At 36.9% G+C, this 9,368-nt stretch overlaps 1 long non-coding RNA gene across 1 annotated transcript; it reads right to left on the reverse strand.

Moving 5' to 3' along the window:
• Positions 1–4,362: 4,362 nt before the first annotated feature.
• LOC120528548 lies at positions 4,363–9,101 on the reverse strand. The gene is made up of 3 exons (XR_005633539.1): positions 7,940–9,101; positions 5,683–5,780; positions 4,363–4,400 (listed from the first exon to the last, which is right to left on the reverse strand). It is a non-coding gene; the product is annotated as an uncharacterized LOC120528548 (long non-coding RNA).
• Positions 9,102–9,368: the final 267 nt, after the last annotated feature.

Genomic DNA, 9,368 nt, shown 5'->3' on the forward strand with positions numbered 1-9,368 from the left:
GGATCATACCAAGGCAAAACATGCAATTCCACCAGGGGGCAGAAGCTCCTATTATTACCAAATTCTAGTTTGTGAAATTCAAAATGGTGGTAGACTTACACTCTACATTGGTCTGAAAAAAGTTTAGGCCTTATCTACACAAATTAGCTTGTCCCTAGACACAAGAAGAAGACTTCACAGTCTACACAGGTCCAGCAATATGGATGTAATTTCAAAAACTCAAGAAATGGGGGCGAGAACTTATGAAAACTCTGTCTCACAATAAGAACAACAGAGTTCCTTAGTGGCTTCATTTACAAATTTACAATTTCTCTGTCAAAACTCCACAATTAGAAGTACACCAAACTGTTCCCTTAAGGCCCAATATACAGTAAAGGCCAGGTGGCAGTCCTTCAGCTGCAATGGTGATGAAATTATTTATTGCAGCAGTACTGCCTCCTTCAAACATGCCAACTCCCAATTCCTGTCTTTACTTTTCTTTCTCCAAGTACCCAATCGTCACACAATCCGCTCTGTAATAGACATTAAGCCATCTGTACGCTTAGACCGCAGATTCTTCAAAACTTTTAAGGAACATTGAAATATCTTCATAGTACATGTTTAATTATTCTATCCATTCAGTGTCACGCCAGTCCCAGCAAGAATACTGCACGAGGCAGGAACAATCTGTGAACAGATGTGCCAGCTCCTCGTTAGCACGGCAACAATGTGTCCTCACATGTTTATTTAACATACAGATTATTTAAATTAAGTTAAAGTTTTATTTGTATAATGTAATAAAACATATTCTACTGCATTTCATCTTAAAAATTATATCGTCATCATATATAAATACTCACTTTATAAAGTGGCTCAGGTTGTGCAATATTATAACTATATCGCAAGTTTACAGTGAGGTAATTGTACTTAGAAGTACAAAGTATTCTACAAGGAGCACTTGATGGACTGATTGAGTGCGTTTATAGTTCTTGGGATGAAACTGTTTCTGAACCACGAGAAAAGGTTCTGAAGCCTTTGTCGTATGACAGCAGTTCAATAGACATCATGGCTGAGGCAGCAAGTGCTTGATGCTGTATACCGATAATTCTCTTTCTGATTAGCTGTTGTACACTAGATCTGTGATTCCACACTCCGATACAGTGATATAAATACTCCGAGTGGTGCAGTGAGAGTAATATGGAAAAAGATGATCCGCTGTGGCAACCCCTAACGGGAGCAGCTGAAAGAAGAAGAAGAAGGTGCAGTGAGAGTAACAACGCTAAAGCAGCTACGGTATTTAGAGTAGTTTGACCATTTTGTGGACCATTATATTGTTACAGGTTAATTAGAAGCAGATGCATTAAACTAATAAACAATATGCGGTTAATTTCAGTGTATTTATAAAGCCATGTCAGAGATGTGGATCTAAAAAAGAAAGGGAAACTACACTGGTACAGTAGCACTGCTTTGACACTGGGTGCTACCAGTTTGCAAAACCAAGCGCAGAACTTGTGTATGCCAGGGTATGAGCTACTGTGGAAATGTGTGTGGCTTTACGCCAAGTTTAGGTTTTATACAATGCGATTTGAGTGTGGAAACAGGCTTATGCAACATTTTTGTGCGTGCACACCGTTTATACATGAGGCCCCCGGCCCCTTGTGATTTGTAGCTCTTCCCCAAAATCAAGGCCGACATGCCTGGAAAATGCTACAAAGATCAAGATGACATGATCAGCATAGTGAAAGAAGAGCTGGCAATGCTGAAAAGATGATTTTTGGGAATGTTTTCTGATGTCCATGTTGCAAAATAGCATTGAGGATCATTGGTGATTATGTGGAAAAGCTGAGAATGAATAAAATTTAAAGTAAACTGAATATAGATATAGGCTAGGAGGCCAGTATAATGGATGGTCATTAGGAGAAGCATGGCAGAAAGCTTGCATAGTGGTGCACTGTGGCAGCTGGTAGACTGGGGCTGGCATCACTGCATCAATAGGAGAAATCCATAACATGTTTGGGAGGCCAATAGAAAAGAAGAACACTCTGAGGCTGCCTCCCATGTTCCGGTGGTCCCTCAGTACACTTGGTTTCAGCATTCCTTTTGGTGAGCCCCAGTTTGGACACCCATAGGACAGCATGGGAATTGTGGATCCATAGGGCTGCCCTCTTGGGGTCTGTGGGTGCCACCAGTGCCAGATGTTGGGAAGTGAATCCCCTGTTACGGGGTGATTCTGCCTCACCTTGAAGTGCTTTGTAGAGTCAATGGTTTGACACCAGGAGTATTCCCAGATCGGGTTTAAAACACTCCATGTTGCCTAGTCAGCCAAAGTTGGGAGAGGAGAAGGACAATGCTTGCCTGAGGGGATTGGAAGAAAATGTAAAGGAAAGAAATTTAAGAAATGAAAGGTTGATTGGTGCATAGAATTTTGCTGATTTTGAGGAAGAAACATGTTAAATAAAAAAGTTAATTTGAAACCAGAACTGTTCCTGGTCTAGTTGTATCTAGGGTTTGGGGTCCACTATGCCCCCTACAAGGCACAATATACAGCATTTGCAAACCGTGGACTGAGAAAATATTTATATTCTTTCATTTTCTGCACATTTGATTGAGTTGTACATTTAACATTTGCCATTTTTGCCAATTAGTCTTCATTTAATAGCCCACAAAAACAAAGTGAAAAAGTGTTTTTTTTTTAGAAAGTCTTGCAAATGTATTAAAAAAAAAACAAAAACTGAAATCTCTCATTCATATTCATTTTCAGACCCTTATTTCAGTACGTTTTAGAAGCCGTTGTGCCATCGGTTAGTTTCAGGATCGTATTAAGCAGGTGATGAGCAATACAACCACAACAACAACAAAAACAACATTTACTTATATAGCACATTTTCATCCAAATGATGTACAGTAATCCCTCGCTATATCGCGCTTCGACTTTCGCGGCTTCACTCTATCGCGGATTTTATATGAAAGCATAACTAAATATATAACGCAAATTTTTCGCTGCTTCGCGGGTTCTGCCGACGTGTCTTTTTACTTCCTGTACATGCTTCCTCAGTTGGTTTGCCCAGTTGATTTCATACAAGGGATACTATTGGCGGATGACTGAGAAGCTAACCAATCAGAGCACGCAGTTAAGTTCCTGCGTGCTGAATGCAGTGTTAACCAGGAAGTCTCGTCTCGCTCATTCAGCATCAACGTGTTTCACTGTGTAAAGAGTTGTGCTCTTTTGTGTTTATCTTTGTGCATAGTCAAGCCCTTCATTATGGCTCCAAAACCATTTGCTACTGCTTCAGGGGCCGTGCCCAAGCGCAAACGGAAGATGTTAACGATTGCCGAAAAGGTAAACGTTTTGGATTTGTTGAAGGCTACGATTCTTTTTATTTAAAAAAGTAGGAAAGGAATATAAGATCTGCGGCCGCAGTGTCCTTTTAACCAGGGTGCAAAACGAGTTGTAAGTGGATGTAATAAGGCAGTAGTCTGGATGGAATCTGCTTTAGGGATTTGGATTGAAGACTGCCAGAAGAAGAACAATGGCAGTGCTACACAATCGCCTGAAGAGGCTCCTTTGGAAGAGCTGTAACGCTCTCCTTTGTTGTGCAGTAAAACTAAACTCCTAGTTATCGGACAAGTCATCGTGTCATTGTTGGTGAGTAACCATAATTAATTTTCTACTTACAGTATTTAGTACATGTACGTACGTTTAGTGTCACTGTACACATTTACTGTATACTATTTTTCTTGCATTGTACGTAATTATTGCAGGTGGCCTGTCTATTGTAATGGCTGTAACATATGTGATATTGGAGACACTTAATATCTTTAAAATAATATTTAGGTTTTACTGTATATAAACAGTGTGTTTATATACATAATTTCAATGAATCTTACCTAATATCTAAGAGAATACAAAGGGATTATGCTGTATAACTCTGTGGGGAATATTTATAAACAGTGTGGGAGAGTTTATAAGGGCTTAAAATATATAAAAATAACCATACAAACATATGGTTTCTACTTCGCGGACTTTAGCCTATAGCGGGGGGGTCTGGAACGCAACCCCCGCGATCAAGGAGGGAATACTGTACCTCAAAGTGTTTTACAAGATGAAGAAAGAAAAAAGAAAAAATATAAAAATAAGATTAGGCATAGTAGTACAGTAAGGTTCAATGGACAGGAGAACAGAAAAAATAAGCTCCAAAGGGCTGGAGAAAAAAAAAAAAAACTAAATCTGCAGGGGTTTCAAGGCCACGAGACCACCCAGGCCCCACTAGACATTCTACCTAACATCAATGATCACAATCAGTCCTAATAGCTTTCAGGATTCACATGGAAGAATTAGATGATGATGGCCTTCAATCCAGAAGGGTCTGCATGGTGCTTTGATCGGTCGTGGTGGTGGCGCAGATCGCCACCACAAAAAACTGGAAAAAGAACAGCAGAGAAAGTAGGGATTAATACAGATTGCAGAGCCATGATAAAAACGATAATTAAATGCATATACAGAATATTAGAGTTACACTAAAATGAAGCTATAAGAAAGCCATGTTAAAATAATGGGTTTTTAGCAGTTTTTTAAAGTGCTCCACCGTATTAGCCTGGGAATATATTATATATACTAGCAACTTGCCGCGCGCTATGCTGAGCGTTGGATGACCACAGTTCAAGGACTCAATCGTAAGGACCTCTCGTTGGGTGTCTTATTGGCACGCTTTTGCCTCTTTCTTTCATGATCACGGCATAATCTGTCTTCTCTCTCTGTAGGGGTTTCAGTTGCCTTTCGTTGTGTGGCAGAGACGCGTCGTTGAGCTAATCTGTGTGAATGCGGAGTGTCCGTTTCTTGCGAGCGACTGTCACGCCTTTGCCTCTTTGCTTCGTGATCACGCTGTAATGTGTCCTCTCTCGCAGCAGCAGGTTTACTTGCGTTTCGGCATTGTTCCGTAAGGTCTCTTCCGTACAAGTGCACATGGGTAGCTGAAGACGGAAAGGCATAGTGGGCATAGTGAAACACACGAATTGGTGACTAGGGGAACCATCCAACTCAGATCCGGGGCTCGAAATACTTAAGTGCACGTTATTTACAATTTCATTTTTTTTTTTGTTATGAACTTCCTCAAAAGAGTTGATCCCTGTAAATAGTTAACAGTATATGAACAATATAATCTGTTGTAGTACGGGTATTAATTAGCGTCCCACCTCATAACCTGCATACACCACGTGTTTGGCTGTAACGCCAGAAGCGCGGTGGACGCTGTAAGGGTAGGTTGTGGTTTCTGTTTCTTTCTTGATTTTTTTATTTCATTTTATTGATTATTTAATAGGCAGAGGGGAGAAGACGTTAATGTGACACTCTGTCTATTTCTTTACTTTTGTTTTGAAAAGATTTTTGGGAACAGGAAAAATAAAAGCAAAGGGGAAAGACCGGAGGGGGTAAGCAGGAATTCTGAGAAGGGACGGACTGGGGCTTTTCTACGGGGCGGCTATACAGCCAAAAGGAACGCGGACACGGACCCGGACACCGCGCTGGGCTTTTATTATATAGATACCAGACATAATATTTTGAGTTCTTTCTAAAAAGTTCACATTTTGCCACTTTAGGAAGACAAAAGGATACCAGAATATTCCTACCATAACAAAAGCCTAAAAAATGATAAATTAACAAAGAATATAACAAACAGAATAAACCTACCTATAATATAAACTTACCTCAATAAAACAGTGACCTTAAGAAGAGTCCTGATACTTGTGTAAGGACAGATGGCCCTTTTAAAGCAACACTCAGGGATAAGGGGAAAGGACTCCATCTATAAAATAAGACAGACATACTCTATAGAGACAATTAAAAAACTATTATAAACACAGCAAGAAATCTTGAAACTAATTCTGATATATTAATAGAGAGCCCATTGAAATTAAGCATATAAGTAAAATAAGTGAAACAAAGATGATTACTACAGGGAGGCCCCATGGGTACCAAATACAAATAAGGGTGAAGTTAAAGTTCAACAAGAGGAAAAAAAATATATTGAAGAATTGTTAGTGCTAAATACTGCACCGAATTTCTTAAAGAGAAGTGCACTTTTTGAAAAAATGAAAATTATGAGCATAAATCAAATAAATATGATACAATGTTGTGATATTTATATTAGATAAACTTTATTAATTCCATGGGGAAATTCAAATGCCTACCACAGCAGAAACATAGAAAACAAGAATACAGACTCACAGGACAGATAATACAGAAAATCAATCAATCTGTCAAACAAGAAATAAATCAATAAAAATAAACTACATGAATATTGTAAATGGAACACATTTAAAATAAAATTAAGAAGAAAAGAGAACATTTTCAAAAAAAGAAATTGAGCCTAGTAAAGGTACTGAAGAATCACACGGTTAATAAAGGACAAACATTATGGGAATATACAAACTTATCAACTTAATAACTGCTACCAGAGAGGATTAAAGAAAAAGGATATACCCAGAGATAAAGAAAAATAGGAAACTTAAAGGAGTTTTATGAATTAGGGATTTGTTAAAAAAAAAAAAAAAAGTATGAGCATAAAGAAAAGCAAATAATGTAGAATTGCACAAAAGAACACACACAAACAAAATTAGGATTTAAATAACAACTACTGTATATATTTATTTTAAAATGTTTTTGGTATATACATACAAAATACACAATTGGGAACAGAAAAAATAAAATACATTTGAATTAGACGACTAACACGAAACACAAAGGGTCTTGTTCAGAAAGCAGACGGCCTTCCCCTCACCCAAACACTAACCTTACAGTCAATACAATAGTCGGTCCCTGAAGTTAAGTCACTATTTTAGGGCTAAAATGACAACAGAAATGTGAAACCTACTTATACACCTAATCTTAATTACTGTGAAACAACCAAGTGGCCAAACACCAAATTTATAATAAATGTACATTTTTTTAAGAGATGTACAAGGCAAATAATAAAAGTTTGTTTTTTTACCCTAAAAGTCAAAATTGTTCAACAGAAACAGGGAAACTTAACAAGAAAACAGAGAAAGACTTAAATACAACTCCAAACTTATACAAACAAAGGAATAAACAACAGAAATAATCAAAATACAAGCCTATTAAACAAGATTGAGAAAATAACTACATAAAATAATTAGTAAAATAAATAACGATAACGATACAACAAAATACATATTTTCCAGAAAAAAATATACAGCAGCTAAGATGTGTTTTTTTTTTTACCAAGAATTGAATGCAAAACACAGAATAATACAAAGATTCTGAAGAAACAACTAAATTAAATAAAAAATAAAAAACGTAGTAATAAATTACCAAACAATAAAGAAATCAACGAAGAACTACGAACACTGTCAAACAATTCAATATATCAAAATAACACAGGTTACAACAATAAAAGTTCATAGAAAGATTTTGCATTAAAAAATACTTTCTAGAAAAGAGATTAATATCTAAAAATAACGTTTATATGACTAAAGAAAGAACAAAAAAAAAACCATGATTGACCCTGGAGGAAGCCAGCCCTCCCACCACGCCCAGAAGGTTTAAATCGGAGCCACGAAGACGCCATTCTGATTGCGGAAATAACAGAAGACGGTCGCCAAAGCCGAGTGTAAGACAATTAAAGCAGAAAATCCAAACCGAATTAATAGAAATTAAAGTCAAAAGATCGAGAAACAAGAGGGGAAAAAACGGGGTAGAAAAGTAAAACGAATGAAATTTAAAGCAGGGTTGAGAAATGCGATCACTCGTCTCAGAAATGAGTGCGAAGGAAAAACTCACTAAGTAACTAACTACTTGAAATCTGAATGTACTTAACTTATGAAGGTCTCCTGCTAAATAAAGCAACTTGGTAAAAGTACCAGATTTTTCTCCGTTTTAAAACTTGTTGCAGAACAAAACATTTTAAAATGCTTGCAGGATACATTTCTTTTCACGCTACTTAACTTTGAAAAAAACCATTGAAGAATCCCAATGTGGCAAAACGTCTGGATATATAGAAAAACAAATCTCTTTCTGTCTATAAAAGACGGCACTGATAGCTCGAATCACATCTTTAAAAACGGGGACAACATTTAATGTAACACGTCCTACAATTAAAACGGTTAAGGTACAACAAAAACAAAGTTCCTATGTAAAACAAATTTAAACAGTAAAGAAAGCCACATACTGACAAAAGAGCACTAAATCTTTGGAAGACCTTGTCCATACAGAAACTATTTCATGAGACTTTGGAACAGATATATAATGGACTTAACTAATACAAGAACAAAGATTTTCTTAAACAAATTAACTGTATTAAAGATGTGCACAAATGATGAGATGTTTGCAAACAACTTGAAATTACTATGAAGAAGAAGCCCCTATAACATTTAAAAGGCAAACTAATGTTGAAAGCATTGGTCAGGCTAGCTTACCCAGATGCTGAGGTTACTGAGCTAATCTGAGGCAAACCCCAAAAACTGGAACGTGACAACCGATTTTGACAGCACACTTTAAAAAAAGCACTAAGAAAGAAATGAAATTGCTAATGAAAAAAGGTCATGAATGGAATAATTACTGGCAAATTATCATAAAATGGCTTAAGAGAAATTCTAGGCATCAGAATCAAACCAATCTGGTGTTCTGTTAACCCAAAAACTAAGAAAATGGGTTGAACAGAGAAGGGGAAAATATAAAGTAAAGTTCAGAAACTTGTAAAGGCTGGTAAAATGCCAGCATGTGAATGGAGAGATGAAACAGTAACTAATACTAAATTGAATAAAAGTAAAAGGCTTCCCCGCATTATGGGTAATAGACATGGACTCCCTACCCAGTAAGCACAAAGAGGCATGATGTAACAGTTTTATGTGCAAAACAATTAAACCGCTGGCTTGAAATAAACAACTGAAATGGGAAATAAAGTCCAACCTCTCCCATAGACAAAATAGTGTGTTAAATGTAAGATAACAATTAGAAGAAATAAGAGTGAGTGAGTGAGGACTGGGAAGAAAGTCTCTCTTTGTACGAGGGCCTATGTAAGAGTATTCTGAATTTCAATTAGGAGAATTTTTAATCAATCCAATGAAACACCAACAGCAATATAGTCACAATATTAAGTAAATATAAAATTCACAAAGGAGGCCCAGCAGAAAAATGAAAAAACAAGAAATGCAGACAGCAGGCAGCCATAGAACATAGAAAGAACAAAAACCTATGTGAAATACCCTGCAAGTTGAGGGGACAGCCAACACAAATAAGCTATCCAAATAAGTTCTTAACACTGAGACTGAAAAATATGACACCTGAGGAATGGAAAAGAAATAGTAAGAAGTGTGTCTGAACAGCAAGACCATAAACTGCATTAAGTGCAGACTTTGCCAAACACTCATATACA

Source organism: Polypterus senegalus, chromosome 4 (assembly GCF_016835505.1).
Source record: "Polypterus senegalus isolate Bchr_013 chromosome 4, ASM1683550v1, whole genome shotgun sequence".
Classification (NCBI taxonomy): domain Eukaryota; kingdom Metazoa; phylum Chordata; class Cladistia; order Polypteriformes; family Polypteridae; genus Polypterus; species Polypterus senegalus.